This window comes from Oratosquilla oratoria, chromosome 2 (genome assembly GCF_046742065.1).
Source record: "Oratosquilla oratoria isolate Oo_2021 chromosome 2, ASM4674206v1, whole genome shotgun sequence".
Classification (NCBI taxonomy): Eukaryota; Metazoa; Arthropoda; class Malacostraca; order Stomatopoda; family Squillidae; genus Oratosquilla; species Oratosquilla oratoria.
This window is the reverse complement of record NC_134778.1, coordinates 27,565,986-27,593,485: the sequence shown is the minus strand read 5'-3', so window position 1 is coordinate 27,593,485 and position 27,500 is coordinate 27,565,986. Positions and strand designations below refer to the sequence as shown.

The 27,500-nt window shown below is 38.3% G+C and overlaps 1 protein-coding gene across 1 annotated transcript in view; it reads left to right on the top strand.

Moving 5' to 3' along the window:
• Positions 1-27,500, top strand: part of LOC143037888 (uncharacterized) — a 77,424-nt gene that overhangs the window by 47,652 nt on the left and 2,272 nt on the right. The gene's annotated exons all lie outside the window — the stretch shown is intronic.

Below are 27,500 nucleotides of genomic sequence, written 5' to 3'. Positions count from 1 at the left end.
TAGAGGGTAGCAGTCTATTTACAGCTAAGAAAGTTAGCTGTAAATACACTGCTACCCTCTACACTAACGGTGGACAAAATCCACCAATGTCCATGTAACGCCGGACACATGACCAGAATCCCCGTCACTACCTTATCACCTCACCAATTTTTTATAGATACTTGCTTCTCTCCACTCTGCAACATATCTGCTGAAGGGGATCACAGATAGTGATCGAAATATACGGATCTCTTTACTTTCGCCTATTTTTCTCTAAAAGTGGGTCATTTGTATAACATATATATATATATATATATATATATATATATATATATATATATATACATATGTATACATACATATATTCATATATATATATATATATGTATACACACACACACACACACACACACACACACACACACACACACACACACACACACACACACACACACACATATATATATATATATATATATATATATATACATATATATACCACTGATGAAAAATGTAGTAACATATAGAAATCACAACTAGTGCCACAGTCGAAGAGGAAGAATAGACTGAAGACGGGTTGTCTATATATTTTGACTGGTAGCTGCAATCCTCTTCAGTAGTACATACAGGAAGGAGGGTGTTATCTAATAGTAACCTCTCAAAACAATAGGAACCCGGAAAAGTACATCGACGACTACGCTTACACACTATTGACCTGACAATCATGTGGTGTGGGGTCAGGGGAAAGATGCCTGTTGAAGATATATGTGATCATAAGTCCGGAGACCGCCTCTTTGATATATTCATGATGGGGTAATATTCTATTAGAGTGGATTCTACTATTTTCCTTCTGAATCCACAACCGTATTAAAAAAGGAGATCAGGTTTGTCCCAATTCATTCGGTGGTATAACTGTTTCACGTGCTGCCTCCAGATCTCTCCCTGTCTGACCAAAATGTAAACTAGATTGCAATCCTTACATGGTAGCGAGTAGACACCTGGATTATTTTCTTCTTTCATCCTCTGATCAACGTTAACTACTTTTTTATTAAAGGTGCTCGGGTAATTGTGTTCTAGATGTACTTTTTCTTTAGGAAGAATTTGGTCATGTGGATAAATGATTCGGAAAAGGGAATAACAAGGGAACTTTTATTGATAAATGTTTTAGTGGTATTGGATGGGGATTTGAAAAAGCTGGTTCTGGCTTGGCTGAAGGCTTTATTCAGAAACCACAACTTTATCAAGCCAGTTCTTATTCCTCATAAGAACGTCTAAAAAGGAATTTTACCCTATTCCTCCCATTTAACCTTGAATTTGAGATTTGCTGCTAATTGGTTAAGATTATTGAAAAATTCTTCAAAGGGACCCCAACTTTCTTCCCATACATAAAATATATCATAGGCTTTTTCCCCCTACACGGGTGGGTAGCCAAAAAGAAAAAGGCATAGAAACCACTGCCACCCATTCCATTTCCCATATATTCCACTCCCCTCCACCCTCCTCCCTCTCTCTTATCTTGGCACCTCCTGGATGACGGGTCATCCCTGCATCCTGTCCACTGCACTGGGTCAGAAGCAGTGTCGCAAGACACAGCACATCCACAGCAAGGCCGCTTCATAAATTCGGCGACCCCCCCCCCCTTTCCGTCCCCTCATGCAGAAAAGGAAAAGACGGGGAGAAATCCCTTCGAGCTGCGCCCAATTTTTTCTCATACATACTTCCTCACCCCCCATTCCCCACCCACTCCCCCTCATGCATCACAGCCTCATCTATACACAGCCTCTCTCTCTCTCCATTCACCCTTATCTTCTGTCCTCTCCCATCCTTCCTCCACAGACATTCCTCTCTTTTGTAATGCCCGTTTCACCCCATCCATCCATCTCATCCTAGGACGCCCCCTCATATTCACTACTTCCACCTCTGCCTTCCACACTTCTTTTACTAATCTTTCTTCACTCATTCTTTCCATGTGTCCAAATCATCCTAATACCCTTTCATCAACCCTATATCCCAGTTCCCTTTCCACCCCTGTTCTCCTCCTCACCTCCACATTTCTCACTCTATCCAGTGAGAAATTCTCAGACATTTCATCTCAAACACATTCAAACTCCTTCTCTCTTCCTCTCTCATGTTCCATGTTTCTGCCCCGTACAATGCTGCTGGCACAATCACTCCTTCATATAACCTCCTCTTAGCATCCATTCCCAGATGTCTATTTCTCATTACACTTTTCAATCCATCAAGGCATTTACTCGCTTCTCTCAATCTACATGCTACCTCCACCCCCACTCCTCCCTTTCCTGCCACATTTGCACCCAAGTATCTAAAACTATCCACTTCCTCCAGTCTTTCACCCTTAATGCTCACTTCCAGCCTGCTGTCACTCTCTCCCCTTATACATCTCATCACCTTACCTTTACCCACATTTATCTGTCACTAACTTCCTCAATCCCTCCTCTGATCCTGCTACAAGCGCAGTGTCGTCAGCAAACAACAACTGGCTCACCTCCCACTTTTGTCCATTTTCTTTAACCATCTCCAACCCCTGACCCACTACCCTTGCATGCACCTCTCGCACCACCCCATCCATGTATAAATTGAACAGCCAGGACGACATAACACATCCCTGACGAAGTCCCACCTTTACCTCAAACCATTCACTCTCTCCATGTCTAATCCTCTACTACTACCCTCGTAAAAACTCTTGATTACTCTTAACAACTTTCCTCCTATCCCATATATCTGCAGTACTTCCCACAGTGCCTTCCTGTCTATCCTGTCGTAAGCCTTTTCCAGATCCATAAAAACCCAAAAAACATCCATACCTTTTCCTATAGCTTTCAAAAGATTACAAAGGCGGAGCATGCCGACAGGAGACCTTTTGATCCATATCTAAGTCGGATGCGAAAAAAAATCATATTAATAATAAAATAATAAATAAAAACTATGATAATGTAAACAACAAATAAAATACATAAATAAATGCATAGGTATAGTTAAATAATAAATAAGCAGGTAAATAGTAAATAATAATTAATTGACATATAACTAATAATAAATAAAAATCAGACAGACAAATGATAACAAAACAAGAACAAATAATATAAGATAAATTATAATCATTACAGCATCTTACTTAGGTATTTATCTAAATGATTCTTAAAGCTTTGAACTGAACTACATTGCACTGCCTGTGCAGGAAGTTTATTCCATTCATTAACTACACGGTTGGCAAAGTTGTTTCTACCTACTTCCAAATTGAATCTATTTCCGGACAGTTTGAGACCATTGTTTCTTGTCTGATTCTCATTCAATTTTGTCACTTTTGATGTTGTCAATTCCCTTTAGAATTTTAAAGACCTGTATCAAGTCACCTCTGAGTCTACGCTTTTTTAGGGAAAACAGATTCATATGTTTTAGTCGATTTTCGTATGATTTATTTTTGATATTTGGAATCAGTTTTGTGGCTCGCCGTTGTACTCTTTCCAATCTGTCAATGTCTTTAATGAGATTCGGTGACCATACGGAAACAGCATATTCCAAATGTGGACGAACTAACGATTTATATAGCTTGTTAATGAGTGATGGACTTTTGAAATCAAAAGATCGCGCAATCAGTCCTAGAATCTTATTTGCTTTCTCAGAGGCTGAAATACACTGCTTGGATGATTTGAGGTCGTTACTGATAATTACGCCGAGATCTTTTTCACTATCCACTTTTGTTAACGAATTTCCAAATAACTTGTAATCGTACTTACTGTTATTTTTACCTATGTGCATTACCTTGCATTTACTTGTGTTAAATTTCATTAGCCACTTTTCAGACCATTGCTGTAATCTATCTAAATCTTCTTGAATATCTAATTGGTTTGAGTGATCATTTGCCACTCCGCACAGTTTTGTATCATCAGCAAATTTGGAAACAGTAGATTTTAGCCCATGGTCTATATCATTTATATATACTATGAATAGAAGTGGCCCAAGAACGGAACCCTGAGGAACTCCACTTGCAACACTTTTCCATCCAGAAGTTTTTCCATTTAAAACAACTCTCTGTTTTCGACCATTCAACCAATTACTAGTCCAACCTAATAGGCTACCACTTATTCCATGCAAAGCTAATTTAGTAAGTAGTTTTTCGTGTGGGACGGTATCAAAAGCTTTTGCAAAGTCTAGATACATTAAATCTATATTGTTTCTTTTGTCATAATTCGAGATAACTGTGTTGTAGAATTCGAGTAAGTCACGCAAGAACGTTTCCGTCTGAAACCATGCTGGCTATCATTTATCAAACGGTTACTTTCTAAATGATGTTCGATAGCATCTCTGATGATAGTTTCCATTATCTTTCCTACGATTGAAGTCATACTTATAGCCCTATAGTTATTTGGTTTCTTTTTGTCACCTTTTTTGAATATGGGAGTAACGTTAGCTAGCTTCCATTCTCTTGGGACATCTCCGGATATGATGGATTTCTTGAAAATAATTTCTAATGGAACAACAATCTCATTTTTCATTTCCTTTAAGATTCTTGGATGCCAACCGTCAGGCCCTGGTGTTTTATTAACTTTGAGTTTGTCTATACACCTTTTAATTTTTTCTTTTGTTATATTTACCGTACCGAGTAAGTTTACCCTAGACTTTTCACAGGTTTCAGTTTGGAATTCACCTTGAGGTGTTTCGTTTACGAATACCGAGCTAAAATAATTGTTTAAGATATCACACATTCCTTCATTTGAATATTCAAGTTGACCGTCAGCAGATAATAGTGGACCAATGTGATTCCGAACAACCTTTTTATCTCTAATGTAACTATAGAATTCTTTGGGATTCTCTTTGGATTTCTCAGCGATGTTCATTTCGTATTGTCGTTTTCTTTTTCTTATTGTCTTTTTTAAATTTCTCTGTATTGATACATAACTTTCATAGTCATTAGATGCACCCGAGCACTTATATTTCTTATAAGCCTGTCTCTTTTTAGCAATACTTTTTTCAGTTTCTTTGTCGAGCCACTCTGGGCGAGCCTGATTTGGGGGACGTCTGTCCTTAAAAGGAATGTAAGTTTGAATCATCTTAGTGAGCGTATTTTGAAATATTTCCCACATCTGATCTACAGGTCTTTCGTTTAATTTTGTCTCCCAATCTGTAAGCTGAAGCTCCTGACGTAGTTCTATGAACTGAGCTTTACTGAAATCGGGTATTTTAGAAACACAAGTATCTATTCTAAAATTGTTTAGGAGTTTGAATCTAACTAGGTTGTGATCGCTATTTGCAACAGATTCACCGACTTCTACATCAGTTACCATGCTTTCGCGGCTAGTGATCAAAAGATCGAGTAAGTTTCCATATCTTGTGGCTCTTTTACATGCTGAATTAAGTAATTGTCACCAAGAAAATCAAACAAGCGACTACCTATATGGCCATGTTCAAGGTTCATCCAATCAATGTCAGTAAAATTGAAATCACCCATTATCAATAAATCCCAGTTGCAGAAACTAGATAGTTCTTGAAATAACAGTTTGTCGTCTGCTAATGATAATGTCTTTGGCCTATATATTACACCTATATTCATTTTTTGTCCATTTGTTTGGGTTAACTCAACCCACAAACTATCATATGCATCCTGTTTCACTTTCTCTAAAACACAAGCATGAACATTGTTTTTAACGTACAATAGAACACCCCCACCTTTCTTGTGGTTTCTATCCTGATGAAAGTGTTTAAATCCCGCAATATTAAATTCAGCTTCGAACTCTGTACCGTTTAACCATATCTCAGTTATTCCTATCATATCGAGATTTTCGCTTTTGACATACGCCTGTATTTCTTGAAATTTGTTTCTAATACTACGAGCATTAAAGTACATGGTTTTAATATCATATCTTACATTACCATTTTGTTTTTCATTTATACCTTGCTCTATATTATTATTAGGTCCTTCATTGACGTTCAATGCCTCATTAACATTTCTCCTATCAAAATTAACATTTCCCCCATCACGGACATCTGATCGATCACGGTCATCCGATCTCTTTTGTACATTTTGTCCCCCTACGTCACCGTGATTCACGCCCGCCTCCCGTCGTTCAGTGACATTATGTCCGGCATCCGTTTCTAAAATTATATTTTGTCCTCCAGTGACATTATATCCTACCGTGATATTTTTTCCTCCATTATAATTACATCCCATCGTGATTTTTTGTCTTCCACATATCTGTCTTACCACAAAAATCTGATCTACACAATCCCTACCTCTCCTAAACCCACACTGTTCCTCACCAATTGCTTCCTCTGTTCCTCTCCTAATCCTCTCAATCAAGACCCTCCTATAAGCCTTCCCAACTACACTTAACAAGCTGATCCCTCTGAAACTACTACACTCACACTTGTCCCCCTTTCCCTTGTAAAGCGGAACTATACAGGCACTCCTCCAGTCCTCCGGCACTCTACCCTCTCTTAAACAAACATCAAATAACCTCACCAGCCAGTCCACCATAACTGTGCCTCCTTTTTTCATTCATTCTGCATGGCATCCATCCAAACCAGGTGCCTTACCTGCTCTCATCATCTTAACAGCTAAAGCAAATCATACCAGAGGGCTTGATGTTCGGAATAACACTTTCAAAGTACTTCATGTTAAGAAAAACCAAAACAAGAGAAAAATTAGAACACAAACTACAAGCATATTTTTGTGTCCCAATGGCGGAGCTTCTAAAAATCCATTTGTCCTAAATTTACAATTTGCCTGAATAAAGACTCGATCAAAATGAGACTACGTACTGATATACTATTTGAATATGCTTGAGGAGTGTCCCTATTATGAAGATTGTTATTTATGGCGTAACTGGTAGCGTTCATCTTTTGTGATTATATTAGCACAGACAAAAGGTTCGAGTCCCCTAGTTGGAGATTCTAAAAATCCATATGTCGTAAATTCACAACTTGTCGGATGGGCCTCCTGAATAAAGACCAGACAACTCACCGACCACACTTTATTCAGGCGAGTAATCCAACAAATTGTAAATTTAGGACAAATAGATATTTAGAAGCTCCGTTACTGGGACTCGAACCCTTGGCTGTGCTAACATTATCACGAAACAATCACCAAGGGTTCGAGTCCCAGTGGCGGAGCTTTTAAAAATTCATCTTACCTAAATTCACACACACACACACACACACACACACACACACACACACACACACACACACACACACACACACACACACACACACACACACACACACACACACACACAAATTTGCGAAAAGGTCATCAAAATTAGATTGGTTAAACATTCGGAAGAAAAAACTATACCGAATCCAAATCAATTTGGATTCAGACAAGGAAGATCATGTACAACAAACTTGATCTGCTTCTACTCGAGATTAATAGATATGATACAAGAGAGAGATGGTTGGGCAGACTGTGCCTTTCTGGACCAACAAAATGCATTTGATAAGTTACCACACGGGAAACTAATAAGGAAGATAGAATCAATAGGTGACATCAATGGAAAATTATTGAAATGGATGAAAGACTTCCTGACTGGGAGGAAAATGAGAGTAGTATTTAGAGATAAATTCTCAAATTGGGAAGAAATGATAAGTGGTGTCCCGCAGGGATCAGTACTGGCCCCGATCATGTTTGCCATATACATAAATGACGTGGATGGAGTAGAGTGTTATATGACTCTGTCGATCACGAGTCCATCACCTGATCCAAAGACCAAGGTGAAATATACACACACATATACTTATATATATATATATATATATATGTATATATCAAGGACTACTATTACACAGGACGTGCGCACCCAGATCCCTGGGTCCGCTAGCGGAGGTCATTGCTTTCTTTGTAACCTAACATTTCATATTGGACAAAGTATCAAAACTAGAAACATAACATTGTATATAGGACAAATATATCAACTATTGACTTATTCAATGCAGTATAAGTTAATATAAACTTTTATAGTGAAATAAGAAACCATTTTTAAGGCACTGTTATGCTTTGAAATGCCAATTTTAGCCGGACTTAACAGGTATTATTGTATGAGGTTAGTGGACACCAGGGTTTGCGATTTTTTTATATCTTAAAAAATATATAAAAAATAGATTTTGTTTTTTATCTAAATCAGATTTATTTGATTTAAATATATATATATATTTTTATAGATTTTAAATATTGTGGGATTGCTATCTGATATGAGTCAGTTGCTGCTTTGGAATCAAATAGGAAGGATGTCTTCTGGACCTGGCAGAGTGGTTCCTTCAGGCAGAAAAAATTATCCTGTCTAGAATTATTTTGAAAAACTACCAACAACTTCTGGCAAAGGGTACCGAGCTAAATGCAAAGACTGCAGCCAGGAACTACAGGGCATTGTGTCAAGATTAAAATCTCACAGAGATAAATGCCAAGGTAAGCCACAGCATACAGAAGAAATTGATGACCCAGGTAAACAATTTTACTTATATTGTGTGCATTTCTCCATTTTCATACGCAACTATATAAATTTGGTGAACAATGGAGAGCATGCGCAATAAAAATGCGAAGGCCTAAAGAGATGATACTTCAACTTCATTACTTCTATTTTGGGTAATGACTATATCACTATTATATACTGTATCCACTCAACTTTGGGGCCTAGATGATTGTTATTCATTTCATTCAACATTATGCAATATATTTCATAGGTTCCATTGTAATTCAGCCCACATGGGATTCAGCCTAAAGGGATTTAGCCTAACCTAACCCAACTAACCCATTATTTTTAGTGAATTTAAAAGTGGACTGAATCCTGTGTGGGCTGAATTCCAAGCCCACCTATTTCATATCCTGTTAATTATTTCCAAATAATTTAATGGCTTGTGTGAATATGATCATTATCTAAACAAAATAACTACTGTACTCAAAAATAGCCTAAATCACACTGTATTCATTCATTTATTTATTCATTTATAAATTATGCAATATGCAAAAATTTTCTGTTTCCATTTCAGGATCTGTAACAACAGCTTCAATCCCATTATTTTTAGTTAATTTAAAAGTGGACTTATCCTGTGTGGGCTGAATTCCAAGCCCACCTATTTCATATCCTGTTAATTATTTCCAAATAATTTAATGGCTTGTGTGAATATGATCAATATCTAAACAAAATAACTACTGTACTCAAAAATAGCCTAAATCACACTGTATTCATTCATTTATTTATTCATTTATGAATTATGCAATATGCAAAAATTTTCTGTTTCCATTTCAGGATCTGTAACAACAGCTTCAATCCCTTCATCGTCGGGTCCACTTGAATTATCTGCAAACCTGACTCCACCATTAAAAAGGTCATTGTCAGACTCTTCCACAGGCGCCACTTCTGCTAAATCATTTTCATCTAAAAGAAAGTCATCAACATCTTTGGACAGATTTATCATAAAAACTTCAGCCTCTCAAAAGGAAAATATCGACAAACAAGTTTCAAGAATGATATTTGCTACAAATTCACCATTTCGTCTTGTTCAGCATCCTCAGTTTCTCAAGATGGTTCAGAACCTGAGGCCAGGTTATATTCCTCCATCCAGAAAATATATTGCTGATAAGTACTTGGATCTTGTGTGTGAAAAGGAATATAAAAAGTGTGTAGGTGACCTGAATAATGAAACTGCATGTCTTTCAATTGATGAGTGGTCTAACATCCATGATGAGCCCATAATATGTGTCACTCTAACAAAATCCACTGGTCAGATTTATTTAGTTGACACAATAGACACATCAAGGAAACCTCACACTGCTGAATATCTTCTACAACTTGTCCAAAATTTGATCAAGAAAGCTGAACAAGATTTTGGTTGTCACATTGGAAGTGTTGTGACAGACAATGCAGCAAATGTCACCAAGATGAGAAAACTCTTGGAGAAATCTAGTGAACCTGAGCATACTGTCCTCACGTAAGGCTAATACCGTTCCTTGTATACTTGTGGCAAGTCTTTATAACACTGTTCCTTATATTGATATGCTAAAAATGTCCTTTAGCAATCAGATCGCATATCAGATAGCAATCCCACAATATTCAAAAATCTAAGAAAAAAAAAAAAAAAAAAATATATATATATATATATATATATATATATATATATATATATCAAATCAAATAAATCTGATTTAGATAAAAAAGTATATAATTTCTATATTTTTTAAAAAGATAAAAAAAAAAAAAAAAAAAAAATCGCCAACCCCGGTGTCCACTAGCCTCTTACAATAACACCTGTTAAGTCCGGCTAAAATTGGCATTTCAAAGCATAACGGTGCCTTAAAAATATTTTCTTATTTCATTATGTGTAATAGTAGTCCTTGATATATATATATATATATATATATATATATATATATATATATATATATATATATATATATATATATATATATCAATCAAATCGGCCATCCTGAGTCCACTGCTGAACTAAGGCCTTCTTTATAGCATTCCATGAATCACACGACAGCGCCATCCTCTGCCACGTCACTCCTGCAAAATTCTCGATCTCGTCTTTCCACATTCTGTCTGGTCTCCTTCTTCCACGCTTCCTATCTCGCGGCGTCCATTCAGTAACACACTTGCTCCATCGCTCATCAGTCGTTCGCACCAACTTACCTGCCCAATTCCACTTCCTCTCATTTATTGCCTCCACAATATCTTTCACTCTAGTCTTCTGCTCTCTCGCCCAATTTGCTTTCTTTCGGTCTCTCAGTGTTATTCCCATCATTGATCTCTCCATTCTCCTCTGTGCAGTCCTTAGCTTTGTTTCCATTGCCCTCGTCAGCTTCCAAGTCTCACACCCGTAGATTATTGCTGGTAGAATGCATTGATTGTAAACTTTATGTTTCAAACATAAAGGTAGAGAACCTCTCAGGATTTTGTTATACTTATCAAACATTTTCCAGCCAATTGTGATGCGTCTTTTTATTTCATTATCATGATCTTTCGTCACCTTCACCATCTGACCTAAATAATTATACTCTTCAACTTCCTCAAGGCTCTTATCATCAATTACAATCTCTTTGCTGTGAACCTTCGTGTTGAACATTACTTTGGTTTTACTCTTATTCATTTTTAAACCTATTTTGAAACTTTCCTTGTTTAGATCGCTCAGCATATCTTGCATGTCTTCTGCTCTTTCTGAAATAAGAATATTGTCATCCGCAACTCTTAGGTGGTTCAAATATTCGCCATTAATCCTCAAACCTTACTTTTCCCAGCTCAACCTTCTGAAAATATATTCTAAACAAGCTGTAAATAGTTTGGGTGAAATTGTATCGCCTTGCCGTACTCCTTTCTCGATCTTGATCTTTTCTGTATCTTTATGTAGTCGAATTATACCGGTACCTTTCGCATAAATCTTTTCTAAAACTCTTACAATCTGTTCGTTTGTATCCTGTTTGCGTAGCGAGTTTAGTATTGCTATTTGTTCTACTGAGTCAAAGGCCTTCTCGTAATCTACAAATGCTAAACACAGAGTTATATTGTATTCTGTCGTTTTCTAGATTAGTTTGCTTATCGCCTGCAAATGGTCTAGAGTTGAATATCCGCCTCTAAAGCCTGCCTGTTCTCTCGGTTGGTTTCCATCTAAAACTTGACTTAGTCTATTTGTAAGGATCTTGGAGAACATTTTATATGCGTTTGATAGCAAGTTAATCGATCGATAGTTACTAAGGTCCTCATGGTCTCCTTTTTTTATTAAGCAAAATCACTATAGCATTGCACCACGCATCAGGAACGCTTTCTTGACGTAAGCACTGGGTGTACAACTCAACTAATTTAATATGAACTGATTTACCTGCGTCTTTCAACAGATCTATTGATAAACCATCTTCCCCAGGTGCTTTTCCAAGTTTCTTAGTTTTTAGAGCAAATTCTACTTCTTCTTTTGTAATCTCTGTTACACTACTAACTTCTACACATGGATTTACTGACTCAAATACGGTCTTCGACGAGTAAAGCTCTTGGTAAAATTCTTCTATTCTTTTTACCATTTTGTCTCTACATTTAATGATTTCTCCATTTGTCTCTTTCAGACATACCATTTGCTGTCTTCCTAAAGCATGTCTGCGCTCGGTCACTTTAATACTTTTACCTTTCCGAATAGTTTCCTCTATTTCATCTATGTTTCTCTTTCTTTTCTCTAATCTCTGCCTTTTGTTGATAAGCTTGTTTAGTTCTACTCTTTCTATATCGTCTCTCCTGCTTTTAATCTATATGGTCCTTCTTCTTTTAATTAGGTAATTTGTAGCCTTGCAGTATTTCTTTTCTCTTGTGTTTTTTGTACTTCCCACTTTCTCTGCTGATTCCTTAATGATATTCACTAAATCACCTATGCGAAAAGAGAACCAATTCCGAAAACAGCGTCGTATACAAAATCCCGTGCAATAGTTGTTCAATGGCATATTTTGGCGAGTCATCAAGGGGATTAGAAAAAAGAATCTATGAACATAAAAACGATATAAAAGCACATAGGATATCTAATCATAGCTAAAATAACTAACAAGAGGATAGGTGATTTGATAAAGACTTCCGAAAAGAGAACCAATTCCGAAAACAGCGTCGTATACAAAATCCCGTGCAATAGTTGTTCAATGGCATATTTTGGCGAGTCATCAAGGGAATTAGAAAAAATAATCTGTGAACATAAAAACGACATAAAAGCACATAGGATATCTAATTCTTTAGTAGTTCATGCGGAAAAATTCGATCATTTACCAAACTGGAGAGGAGCTGAAGCGCTACATAAAGGTTTTGATAAATTCACTAGAAGAATTGTAGAATCAGCAATATATTTCAACTAATAATTCATCAAACCATCGAGGAAGGTTTATCAATTTAGCTAAACAAACTAGTACTTTAATTCTAGAACACGCCAGAAAAACGACCTTTCCCAAGTGTCCGAAAAGGTAATTAGGTTTAGTACATAAACTTCAATTGCAAATGTACGTACACTCTCTGAAGAAGTTCTACGCGAACGAAACGTTAGAGTGTTTAGGGTTCCGAGCCTTCCCCTGTGTTTATGTTCTCCATCATCCAAATCATATATATATATATATATATATATATATATATTTATATATATATATATGTATATATATACTGTATATATATATACATATATATATATATATATATATATATATATGTATATATATATCACGTGAAAACCACAGTTGAAGCAAAAAAGACTGGAGACAAGGAATCTGTATATTTCGAATGCAAACTGCAATCCTCTTTAGTAGATACAAAGCAGAGAGAAAAGTGCTACTTAAGTAGCACCTTTGTCAAGAAAAATGGGGGAACATTGGGAAAGCTCACTACCCTATCCTGGTTACTTAGCTCACTCGATATGTAGGGTCATGAGGTAAATGTCTATTGACTAAACTTGTTACCAATAAACCTGATATTATGCCCGGGGACCATTGCCCCTTCGAAATCTTCATGTTGGGTTGATATTCAATGATAGCTGATTAATTTTTTTTCTCCTGAACCCACATCTAGACCTATACATGAGCTCAGTTTTGTTCCAACCAAAACAACGGTTGAATTGTTTAACATGTTGGAATACCGCTGAGCTTTCTTGTCCATATCTGATGGACCGTTTATGTTCAATAATCCTAGTGTCCAAATCCCTCCCCGTCTGTCCAATGTAAACTAGGTCACAGCCTTTACATGGTATCAAATAAACAGCTGGATTATGTTCTTCACGTGATCGGCAAATGCGGTACTACAATATTCATCATAATGGAAAAGATGCTGAGAACCTGCACTACAGAGGCCCCCTTTAAATATCCGGAGGGAAAGTTGTATGTCCAGCACGATGGAATAGTAATGGGGTCCCTTCTGGGAGTACTCTTTGCCCAAGCATTCATGTCTGCAGTAGAGGAAGCAGTTTTCCAGGACGACGACGTCAGACCATTACTTTACTACAGATACATTGACGACATTTTTGTTTGTACGCAATCAGAAGCCCTTCTCGAAAAATTAAGACTGCTCCTCCAGGAAGAATCCGGACTAAGTTTCACCATTGAACTGAATAAGGATGGCAAACTCCCATTTCTAGATGTTCTAGTTGATTCTTCATCCTGGGAATTTGCCACAAGTGTGTACAGAAAACCTACTAACTCTGAAAATTGTTTAAACTATAAAAGTGAGTGCCCGACCAGTTATAAGAACAGTGTCATTAGAGCTTATGTCCGTAGGGCTCTCAAAGTTTGCTCTTCATGGCAGGCCTTACATACAGAACTTAAACATATTCGTCAGATTCTTGTAAATAATGGTTTTCCTAACTGTGAGTTTGATTCCATTTGTAATAAAATGATCTGTGACCACCTTTCCCCCCAAACATCCTCCAAGCCCCAATTTATTAACATCTATTATCATAACATCTTTACTAAGGCTTACAAAAAAGATGAAAAAATCATAAAAGATATCATCATTAAAAACTGCCACCCAGTCTCTAACAAGAAGAAAATCCGCGTAGTTGTATTCTACTCCAACCCAAAAACTAGCTCTTTGGTTATGAAAAACAACCTGAATAGCAATACTAAAACCATTTCTAAAACCAACGTAGTATATGAGTTTAGATGTGATAACAAGGACTGTGAAACTCGTAACTCAATCTACATTGGACACACTAGATGTAGTTTCAGTAGGAGAATTTCTATGCACTTACAAAGTGGGGCTATAAAACATCATTTGAGAACATATCATAACCAAACCGCCACCCGTGAGTACTTAGTTAAGAACACTAGAATAATTGCAAGTAATAGGGATGCACATAAACTTAAGCTTTTAGAAGCAATGTTTATAAGAGAATATAACCCTATTATAAACATACATGATTTCAAGCATTAGCTTGTATAACAATGTTCTCGCTCTCACGGCGAACACCCCCACCCCTCTCCCCCCAACCAAACCCTTGTGTGTCCACCACACCCTTTGACAATGTGAAGTCGGGTCATAAGCACTCTCTCCCTCCTCCTCCCACCCACTCCCTCCATCCTCCCCTCCAACCAACCTCGCATCCCCACTCCAACCCCCCAACCCCCATACCGACGCTGTTAAGACAGGTCACACCCCACTACCCCCTCCCCCTCCACCACCCATGCAGGTTAGGCTCTGATATATAAGCCAAAGGCCCACGCTATCTTTTGTCATTTCTTTATCTTTTTTCAAATTTTGTAAGTATTGTTCCCCAACAGTCTATGTATCTGTATTGGTTTACGATTTGATTTATTGATGTCTATTTTCTTGATTGGTGAGTTTTTGTTATTATTTATACCCATGTTCTTTGTTTCTGTATGTCGGTAATTTATATGTTACAGATTTTCCTGATGATGTCTCCTTGCAGACTAAACGTTGAGAATTAAATGAATTACTTTGGTAATCTGGTTTATTCCCACCCACCAAATGGGCGAGTCCTTGTTAGAAAGCTTGAAACTACCCATAAAAAGATTAACAACCTCCTTATTGCTATCGACTTAAACAACACATGTCTATAAGAGAATCTTCTCCCTCAATATTCATATATATATATATATATATAATATATATATATATATATATATATATACATATTATATATATATGCATTCATATGCACATGTGTGTATATAAATGAATAAGTATATTTGTTTTGGACATGACTTAGGAAAGGTTGGGTTTCGAGTGTATGGGCAAGAGTTGGATGAGGTGTGAGAGTGAGAAGGGGTGCAATTTCACTCCAGCATAGCGTCCCTCGCTCTCCTCGACTTCCTTTCCTCTCCTCTCATTGCTTTCCTTACGGACCGTGACTGGCATTCGCTTGGCCCTCGTCGACTCAGTGTCGGTTTCTCTTCTAGCTTCCAAACGAAACGATGTTCCCGAAGTTCTCAGACATCAGGTTTCCGGCGGAGAAGTCTTTCCGCAAAGAGAGGTTTGTTTTCGTATTCAGTTTTCCGTCGGGTTCGTTTTCTCTCTCCTTTACTCTTTCTTTCTCTTTACGCTCACTCTTAACACCCTTCCCGTCTCAGTGCCTGTCATCTTCATGCAGTGGAAAGATTTGTTAAGAACACAAGAATAGAGGAGCCTGCAAGAGACCGTAGAGCCTGTAGTAGGCAGTTCCATGTCCCTTACCACCTGTCATCCGTTTCCTTATATCTAACCTCATAAAACCAGTTGTTTCAGCACTCACTATATGCTTACTAAGTCTATTCCATTCGTTAATCACCCTGTCGGTAAACCAGTTCTTCCTTCCAGTTCTTAAGCCTAAACTTGTTTTTCTTGAGTTAATCCATTTCGTCCTGTCTCTCAACACCCGAGGATCCTACGAAGTCAACCCCACACATCTTCTCAAAGTTCGTCAGAGTAGCCCTGTTAAAGTAGAACCTGTCTGGAAGAAGTTGAAAATACGTCCATTTCCTCACCTGGTTGACTTCAATCTAGACAAACACTATATCTCTTCGTAGACTTGTATTTAACTAGGGGAAAATCTAGGTTTAAGACGGAAATAAGCAAGAACTGGTTTACTAACAGAATGGTTAACGAATAGAATAAACTTAGTAACCATGTAGTGAACGCTGAAACAATTGGTTGTTTTAAGAAAATAATAGATAACTTTATGGATGGGAATGATAGGTGGTAATAGACATGGAACTGCCCAGTGTAGGCGTTATGGTCTCTTGCAGTCTCCTAAATTCTTATTCTTGTGTTCTTATTGTACAAAAGTATTCCCAGCCTCAGTTTACTTCCCTCTTTTCCTCTTCCTCCTTCTATTTTTTCTCTCCCAACTACCTTACACTTCCCGTTCCTCGTGAACGCCTGCATCAGGCACTCGATTCCACCCATTTGCTGTTTATTCCTGCCCCTTTTCCTCCTCTGCTTCTATACACACACTCATTGCTCCTTCTTTACAGTCCTCTCATCCCCGCCCTTCGTCCTTGACTCCTTCTCCAGACACAAGCACATCCACCTCCCTCCCTCCCTCCCTCACAGCCTCTGTTTCTCTCTCCCTCTGCACCCACCATGTCCTTCGGCTTTCTCCATGGGAAACTAGTTCTCCGCCTATCTCTCCGTGTCACTGATATATCCGACCTCCCTTTCGTACCAAGTCATGAATACAGCTCTCTGCACAGGGTCCTGAAGAAGCTCGCACGCGCAGACGAACTAGAGTATTTCTCAACCTGGGGCCCCCAAGGGAGTCATAACAAGAATTTAAGAGGGCCATGGCCTGTTGTTACAGATCATGCATTTCTATATAATGTGAGGAATCTGAATATAAGAAAAAAAAAAAAACTTCCATATCTCTATCATGGCGGAAGAAACCAAAGATAATTATGGTTGTCAACTTCGTAATAAACCAAAGGGTTTCTTTTCATCAACATTTCATTATGGTTTTCTTTTACCGGTGGGATGGGATTTGGCAACAAAATGAAGGGGAGCCACACGAATGTCAAGAATTAATGAAGGTGGGAATGGAGTAAAAAAGGTTGAGAATCACTGAACTAGATAACAGGACAAGTGATTTGCTCTCAAGAACTGTGGTGGCTCTCCTTCTTTCCATGAGGACTAAACAAAGACTCCTTCCTTCTCTCCTCCCCTCTCTCTATTCTCTTTCTCTCTCTCATTCCTCTTTCTTGTCTGTTCATTCTCATTCTACACTTTCTCCTGGTTGCAAAATCTCCCAGCAAGATCTTATGCTTCTACTTTCCAATTGTGATAACTGGAGAGTAAGAGACAGAATCCCACGAGTGTAGCTCCCTTCCTTTATACTACAACTAGGTAAAACACACACACACACACACACACACACACACACACACACACACACACACACACACACACACACACACACACACACACACACACACACACACGGCCCGGTGACGGATTGGTAAAGCACTGGCTTCACAAGCCGGAGAACCGGGGTTCGATTCCCCGGCCGGGCGGAGACAAGTTGGGTTTGTCTCCTTTCACGTGTAGCCCCTGTTCACCTAGCAGCGAGTAGGTACGGGACTTTAGTCAAGGAGTTGTGACCTTGCTGTCCCGGTGTGTGGAGTGTGAGTGGTCTCAGACCTATCCAGAGATCTGCTAATAATGAGCTCTGAGCTCACTGCCGTAGGGTGGTGTCTGGCTGTCTCGAAAAGAGGCTGCAGCAGATCCGAGGTGAATAAACACACACACACACACACTCACACACACACACGACTAGGTGGCGCGGTCGGTAGAATCCCCGACTGTCACTACGGCGGTCCGGGTTCGAATCCTGCCCAGAGCTGAAATAATTTCAGTATCGCTACGCTTCGAGTCGTTACTCCAACTCTCGTGGGCGGGGAGTTGGGTGTGTGTGTGCGTGTAAGGTCACAACATTACCCATACACCGGTCATACGAGCTCTGAGCTCTCTTCCGGGAGGGAAATAGCTGGCGATCATGAGTCCAACACATGATCCAAAGACCAAGCTGAAAACACACACACACACACACACACACACACACACACGACTCGGTGGCGTGGTCGGTAGAATCCCCGCCTATCACTACGGCGGTCCGGGTTCGAATCCTGCCCAGGGCTGAAATAATTTCAGTATCGCTGAGCTTCGAGTCGTTCCTCCAACTCTCGTGGGCGGGGGTTGGGTGTGTGTGTGTGCGTGTAAGGTTACAGCATTACCCATATCTCGGTCATACGAGCCCTGAGCTCTCTTCCGGGAGGAAAATAGCTGTCGATCATGAGTCCAACACATGATCCAAAGCTGAACACACACACACACACACACACACATACACACACACACTTGATCTGCTAATAATGAGCTCTGAGCTAACTGCCGTAGGGTGGTGTCTGGCTGTCTCGAAAAGAGGCTGCAGCAGATCCGAGGTGAATACACACACACACGGCGCGGCTAGTAGAATCCCCGACTGTCACTACGTCGGTCCGGGTTCGAATCCTGCCCAAAGTTGAAACAATTTCAGTATCGCTGCTCTTCGAGTCGTTATATCGAATATCAATCAAGGGGCACCACACAAACTCTAGATAACGTGGATAAAACCTCTCAATCCAATCAAGAACACGAAATATTTGTAATACAGGGATATTTGATAATTGGAAGTATTTCACCACAATCTAGTGTAAGATTGCGTAATCACCTCATAGAAAATAGAAAAAAAAAAAAATGGCATCAAAGAGAATAAAATAAAAAGGCAAGTATGGTACAAGAAGTGTTAAATTATTATATACTCTGTTTCCTGACCTACATATGATGCTTTAAAAACAGACATTTGTAATGGTTTGCCTCATCGCATCATAGAAAACTTAAGTTCGATAACGTTTTCTTTCATGCGAGGTTTCTTTACGCGCTCTCTTTACCAAGTAATTTCAATGATTTCTACAGTACTTCACTTCAGTGGTGGCAAAGAGCATGGAAGGGCATAGCCTCACTCCTTCTCCTCATATAACCATGTTAAAAATTTCTGGTAAGTTTATAGTCATCCTTTGGTTAATTCTCATAACATTTAAGACATTTATGATGTATTTATTGTAGCAACGTCACTTGTGATCACATATTGGCATTATACATCCTAAATATCTTGTCCTTTTTACTTTATATTTCCATTTCTTAATGTGGAAAAAGATTAAGGTTAAAACGCTTCTACTGTCCACCTCCTGAATTACTCGTTTGTCTCATTATACAAACTTGTAAACTATGTAAACACATACTCATACATCTATTCATTTGGTGGTGCGGTTGGGAGAGTCCTTGATTGGCACTACGTCGGGCCGGGTTCGAATCCTGCCCAGCGCTGAAATAATTTCAGTATCGCTGCGCTTCGAGTCGCTACTCCAACTCTCGTGGGCGGGGAGTTGGGTGTGTGTGTGCGTGTAAGATCACACAGTACCCAGAGATCGGTCATACGAGCTCTGAGCACTCTTACTGGAGGGGAACAGCTGTCGATCACGAGTCCATCACCTGATCCAAAGACCAAGGTGAATACACACACACAACTCGATGGTGCAGTTGGTAGAGACCCCGACTGCCACTATCGCGGCGAAACGCGACAGACATATCAATACATCAAAATACCATAGGTTCCGATCAACACTGATTCAGTTGATAGAGATTGCAACGCTCCCTCCGGGTAAGCGATCATTTTTCCGCTGCTCCTTGTGTCAATGACACACAAACCGAAGGATGAGGGTTGGTACTGGACCGCAGATTAGTCGTCTGGTAGGACATGGGGATTGGGTAAGTGGGTCCTAGTCCACTTTTCCATTCTTGGTTGAAAGGAAACTCGATCTTTTCTCTGTATTTATTCTTCCAGAACTTCCATAAACTTCCCACACCAGGGAAGGGGGGGGGGTGTTGCAAACTTGTGTTCCCTTTCAATAGTACATTTTACTCCAGGACTGGTTCCCTGTAAAATTTTATAACCCGTCTTCAGAAACACTACTACATCAATAAGAAACGGCGTAGGGTAGCTGAAAGATTCGTGAGGCAGAATAAATCCTTACGAGACTATAGGGAGGTAACAAGAGGTTAATATGCCTCTTCCTGAAATATAACATAGGAAATGCCTCTTCAGAAATCTTTAAATTACCCTACTTAAAGTTTACAAATTATTTTAGGTTAGGTTAGGTAGGCTAGGGCTAACCCCCTATACCGTAGTTATGTCATGACACCTTAAGACCTCAAAATGGACTATAAATGAGAATTGGGTTTGATACATATTTAAAAATATATATATAACCTAGTTATGAGAACGTAAAGGGTTATTCAAATACGTAGCAACACTCCAAGGGAGTTATTGCTAGCATTCGACTTGCATGCCCCTCTATCGTCTCATTCCCCTCACTCTTCTATTGGACAAGGGCTTCCCAATTAAATTTCTTTAAATGTTAATTAATGGTTCTGACTAACTCTTACCTTCGTGAAGGGATTATTTCGGATTATGATTTAGCAGCCTGGGTCGGCTGTCTTGAAGAGCTTTCGTGGCTTTTCCAATATGCCACGTAGATAGACTAGTTCAAAACAATGAGCCCTTTCTTTACCCTTCGTGTCCGATAGCGAGATTAGGACTTAATGTTTACGTAGTAACATTTTTTTTTCATCATTTGTTAACGAATCCAGTTCTTTTTATGGATTTCTTTATAATTAATTCTAATCATTACAATAGTAAATTAAAAATATTAGAGCTGGATGATGAATCAATTTTTAAGTATTTCCAAAATTTTAAAGGGGTACCTTTTCCCCCTGACACCACTACTGCAGTCCAGGTTCGAGTCCCACCAAGGGCTGAAATAATTTCAGTATCGCTACTCTGCGATACTGGTATCGTGGGCGGGGAGTTGGGTGTGTGTGTGCGTGTAAGGTCACAGCATTACCTATAGATCAGTCGTATATGAGTTCTGAGCTCTCTTTCGGAAGGGAAATAGGTGTCGATCACGAGTCCAACACGTGATCCAAGACCATAGTGAATCACACACACACACACACACATTTTTATATAAACACCCGAAATCATCAATTCCAGTACCACTGATCGTCTCTCAAAAACAAAGGAAGAAGAAGAATAAGAAGAAGAGGAAGAAGAAGAAGAAGAAGAAGAAGAAGAAGAAGAAGAAGAAGAAGAAGAAGAAGAAGAAGAAGAAGAAGAAGAAGAAGAAGAAGAAGAAGAAGAAGAAGAAGAAGAAGAAAAAGAAAAAGAAAAAGAAAAAGAAAAAGAAGAAGAAGAAGAAGAAAAAGAAAAAGAAGAAGAAAAAGAAAAAGAAAAAGAAAAAGAAAAAGAAAAAGAAAAAGAAGAAGAAGAAGAAGAAGAAGAAGAAGAAGAAGAAGAAAAAGAAAAAGAAAAAGAAAAAGAAAAAGAAGAAGAAAAAGAAGAAGAAAAAGAAGAAGAAAAAGAAGAAGAAGAAGAAGAAGAAGAAGAAGAAGAAGAAGAAGAAGAAGAAAAAAAAGAAATAATCACAAAAATGACGATGACAACCATGCTAATTATGTTACTATGGATGATAACAGTGTTTCAGTACGCATGTGTTATTCATTCATGGTCTTTCAGACAACTGCGATTACAACTACCGTGATCAAGTCGTGATCGATCAAGTGGGCAATCGCTATCACTTAGATTTCTGTCGCCTCCTCTAGTTCATCTATACTGTCAGCTTGTTGATGGAGCTATACTGTACTGTCAGCTTGTTGATGGAGCAGTAAACGATATAGTTATGTAAAGTATATGCTTCTGGAGGCTGGTGTCTGGTGGTTGTGGAGAAGAAGAGAGTATTTGTGTGTGATATAGGCATTTGGGTGTTCTTTTGATATTTCTTGGCGTGTGTGGGTGTTCTAATGTGTAGTGTAGTGGATGTGCTGTGTTTCTGAAGGCTGCGGCAAGAGTTTGTGTATCTCTCATGTCAAAGTGATCCTTGGCTTTAAGGACTTTCGTTTCATGGTGTAAATGGTCTGTTGGTGTTGTATTTGTGCAGCCTGTAATTGTCTTTAGTTCTTTGTTTTGTATGGTCGGCAGGGTATTGTAGCGTGTCTGCGAGATTAGGGGCCCATGCAGGGTTTGCATAATTCATCACTGAGCGTATACATTGTATACTGTAACAGTACTTTGTTTTGTCCGAATATTGTTCCTGCAATTAACACGTTAAGTCTAGGTGTGCATTTTGTACTTATGTTTGTGATGTGTTGTTTGAATGACATGGATGTATCGTATGTTACGCCAAGAATCTTGGGTGTTTGTGTGTGTGGTATGAGAGTGCTGCTGATAAAGAGGCGTGGTATGTATTTGTGTTCCACTGTCCAATTGGTGAGAAGTGTGGCTGTAGATTTGGTTGGGGCTATTTAGAATCTATTCGTTGTGAGCCAGGTGTTGAGCGTGTCGGGGTAAGGTTGTAGTATTTATGCGGCTTTGTCTGTGTTACTGTATGTGCATGTAATTGTTATGTCGTATACGTAAGAAGAGATTTGTATTTCTGAGGTGTGAGGTGTGGGTATATCTGGTATGTAGGGGTTAAAGAGTGTAGGGAATAGAATTGAGCCCTGTGGTAATCCGTTCCTAAAGTTTCTGGTGTGCGATGATTGGCCATTATATGACACATAGGCATGTCTATGAGATTGTGACTTTATCAATGTCTTGTGTTATGAGAAGTGTTCTGTGTGGGGGCTTATCTGATTCAATGGCGTCGAAAACTCTGTGTGATGTTTATCAGAAGAGTGTTTATGGAGTGCAGTGGTCTAAAACAGTGTTGTGATTCAGCAAAGGGGGTATGTGGTGTGACGAAATGTGGTATAAGGCGTTCTATCAGTTTGGAGGGGTGCAGAGAAGTGTGATTGGGCAGTGTGATGCTAGAATTATTGGGTCTGTTGGATTTGGGGATTATAACGATTTTCTATTTCCTCTGGATGTCGGGAGACTACATGTAGTTTTCATTGTTGGTGAGTGGTCCAAGGTGTTTTAGGTAGATGTTACTTATGTTGTCAGAGCCAGAGGCGGATGAATGTTTGAGGTTATGAATTATATGCCTCGTCAGGCTGTCTATGAAGGATGTGTAATTTGGTCTATGGCTAAGTCTTTCGTATGTTGAATGATGGGTCGGCCATCAGGGTGAAGGGTAAAATGCCTTGTCTGTACAAAATTATTTATGAATGTGTTTGCTTGTTGTCTGTTTGAGGATAAGTCGATTGTTGTTGTGGTTATTGCTGTGTGAGAGCGTGTTGTTTTATTGTTGGATAGTGCAATCTGTTGATGTCTTGTACATTTTTTTGGTGTTTGTTTCGTGATTGCGTTGACAAATGTTTGCCAATTTAGTGTTTTTTCATGTATTTTTTGTTTATCTCAGTGTTAAGTGCTTGTATTTGGTCTGTTATGTTCTGGGGAATAGGAGTGAGGATATTGTGTTTAAGTATGTCGCGTTGTCACACGTAAACAAAGAAAACGAAGAGATAACTTTTAAAGAAATAGTACAACAACAGATGCAGGAAAATGCAAAGGGCACACTTATTCAAGTAATCAAGGAAAAAGCAAATTGGGTAAAAAATACAGTGGACAGAAAAAAGTGTATTGTAGTATTTGGACTAAAAGAAAAACATAGTTTGGTTAGGTACTTGAGAGAAAAATCAGAAAAAGAAATGGTAAAAACAATTCTAAAAGAAGTGCAAGACGATGACCCAGGAGTAGAAAAAGAAATAGAAGTATATAGAATGGGACACTATTATAAAGAAAGAAATCGACCCCTAAAGCTAAAACTAAAATCACAAATGGTAGAAGACATACTGGCAAAATCAGGTAAGTTAGCAAAGAGTGAACATTACAATAATGTATGGATAAAAAGAGAAATGAATGCTGAGGAAAGAGAAGACACTAAAAGATGAATCTTAAAAAAAAAAAAAAAAAAAAAAGCGAAAAGAATGGAGACCGAAAGCAAGGAGTTCTGTTGGAGAGTCTTAGGCATGAGACTGAGAAAATGGTACACCAAGGTAAGCAAAACGAAAGAAACAGAAAACGGGATGGAGAAAAAAGTGGCCTGTACTAATATAGATGGATAATCTCAGGATTGAGTGAACTAAATGATTACCTGTAAAAAAAAAAACAAAAAAAAAAAAAACAGACATAATGGCAGTTGTGGACATTTATAACAAAGGAGTGGATAAATACGTACCAAGACAGAATCAGGAAAAGGTGTATACTAAGTGCTGGTTCAACAGAAGATGCAGTGAGGCGAAAGATAGAATATATAAAGCTTGGAAAAGATGAAAAAAAGATGAAAAACCTGGAAAGTGGCAAATGTATATCAACCATAGAAACGAATATGTAAAAGTGCCAGAGAGGGACAAAGAAACTACAAAAAAGACATAATAAAAAAATGTAAAGATTAACCCAAAATATCATATAGATATGTGAATGGTAAATCTAAAAATAAACAGGAAATGGTGAAACTACGTCACGGAAATATAGAATATACAGAAGATTTAGAAATGGCATGAACAACCATGAACAGCCAATTCAAGTTGGTTTTCACTAGAGAAAAAGTGCAGGATTGGGACGAAGGGATTGAAATGCGATCACCCCAGCCCCCATCAAAAAAAAAAAAAAAAAAAAAAAAAAAAAAAAAAAAGAGAATGGACCAACTAACGAACCTTGATGTCAGGAAATCACACGGCCCTGACGGAATTGCAAATCGGATACTAAAAGGATGTAAAGAAGAATTAATGGACAAAATATATTACATAATGAGTTGCTCACTCAAAGAAGGAAAAATACCAACGGAGATGAAAATGCCAATATTTTACCAATATATAAAGGAAGAAACAAAAAAGAACCAAGAATGTAAAGAAGAATTAATGGACAAAATATATAACATAATGAGTTGCTCACTCAAAGAAGGAAAAATACCAACTGACTGGAAAATGCCAATATTGTACCAATATATAAAGGAGGAAACAAAGAAGAACCAACAAATTACAGATAGGTCTCCCTTACAAGCCCTGTAGCCAAAAATTGTGAAAAAAAAAAATAATAAGAATAGACGGATAAAACACCTGAAGGAAAACAGTATAATAAACCCGCGACAATTTGGATTCAGACAGGTAAGATCATGTGCCACAAACTTAATTTGTCTCTATTCAAGACTAATAGATATAATAATAATAAAAAAAAAGATGAATGGGCTGATTATGCTTTCCTAGACTTACAAAAAGCCTTCGACAAAGTACCACACAAAAATTATAAAAAAAAATATATATATATATGGAAAATATAGGAGGCATACAAGGTAAATTACTGAACTAGATGGAGGATTTCTTGCATGGCAGAAAAATGAGAGTAGTGCTCAGAGAAAAGAGTTCAGCTTGGGAGGAGGAGGTGATTAGTGGAGTTCCACAGGGATCAGTATTGGCTCCAAAAATGTTTGCTATTTATGTGTATGATATGAAGATGTGGATTGTTGGATGAGCTTCTTTGCAGATGATGCTAAATTGCTGAGGAAAGTGAATACTGAAACAGATTGTGAATCACTACAGAGAGACCTAAACAAGGTTTGGAAACGGAGCCAAAAGTGTGAAGTAGATTTCAACATAAAGAAATGTAGCATGATGGAGTTCGGAAAAAAAGTAAAAAAAAAAGAACATCAGGACAAAAAAAGTTGGAACGGAACAAAGGAAGTAAAGAAAGCGGGATCTGAAAAAGACCTGGGAGTAATTATCTCAAATGACATGTCCCCTGATAAACAGATAAACAAAATTGCCGGAAAATCTTACAACATTCTAAGATCAATAAAGGTAAACTATTTAGACGAAGAAATTGTTAAAACAATACTAGTCACACCAATAAGGCCTAAACTGGAGTATACTGCAACACTATGGTCACCCAGTACCAAAAAGAATATAAAGAAAATTGAACGAATAGAAAGAGCAGCCACGAAAATGGCCCCAACATTTTCAAACCTGCCATATGAGGAAAGACTGGCTAAATTGAAATTGCCGACTTTGGAACAAAGAAGAGAAAGGGGCGACCTGCTGACCATTTACAGAATCATGAAAGGCACAGACGTCCTTGATAGAAAGGACTTACTAAATTGGGATAAGAGAAATACAAGGGGATATGATAAGAAACTCAAAAAGGATAGTTATGAAAGAGACCTGAGAAAAAACAGTTTTTCACACAGAGTGGAACAAACTGGATAGTGTGTGCAAAAACTATACACGAATCTAACAACAAACTAGACACTGCGAGATACAAAGATGCGACACCACGAGCATACAATTAGGTAAATACATATCCCTATCAGGCCCTCTACTCCCATTCTTCTCCTGACATCACTTTCTATTCTCCCTGATTGACCCCAACAACCTTTTGGAAAATGGTTGGTGACCTCAGATACAATCACTTTTCATTATCTTCACCACCAAAACATAATACACCCCAGTTGGCCACAGACACACGTACACCAATTACAAAAGAGCAAACTGAGAAGCTTTCACTTAACAGGCAGAACAACAGTTTGAGACAGTGAACAGTACACCAATCACAGACATAGCCACTGCTGTACACACCTTCAATACAATAATACAAAACGCAGGCAAGAAATAAACTCCAGAGGCAACATAAAATCACACAGCCCAAATTTTATACCAGAAATCCAAAGTCTATTCCGACATTATTTGTGTTGCTGAGCATCACTTTAGATTTTTTCATTTAAAAGTGTTGACGTACAGTATATGGGAATTATTGGAATGGAATTGGAACTTTTGTTTCTTTTTTATTTGATTTACCTTTTCCTTGATGACAACTGTGTTTATCATGCTAGCCAAGGCGTTACTGGAGTAACTGGAGAATAGGTGGATGTATCCACCGGGACATTTGGTGGCGATTGTACAGTCGAGAAGTTGGCTTCCTCGACACTTTCTGGCACTGCATGGGGCCCTGAAGCTTATACATATGCAGTACCCTATGCATATGTATAAGAAAGCACACTGATATCCTATGCCAAATGTTTGATCAGTTTGTAAATATTAGTG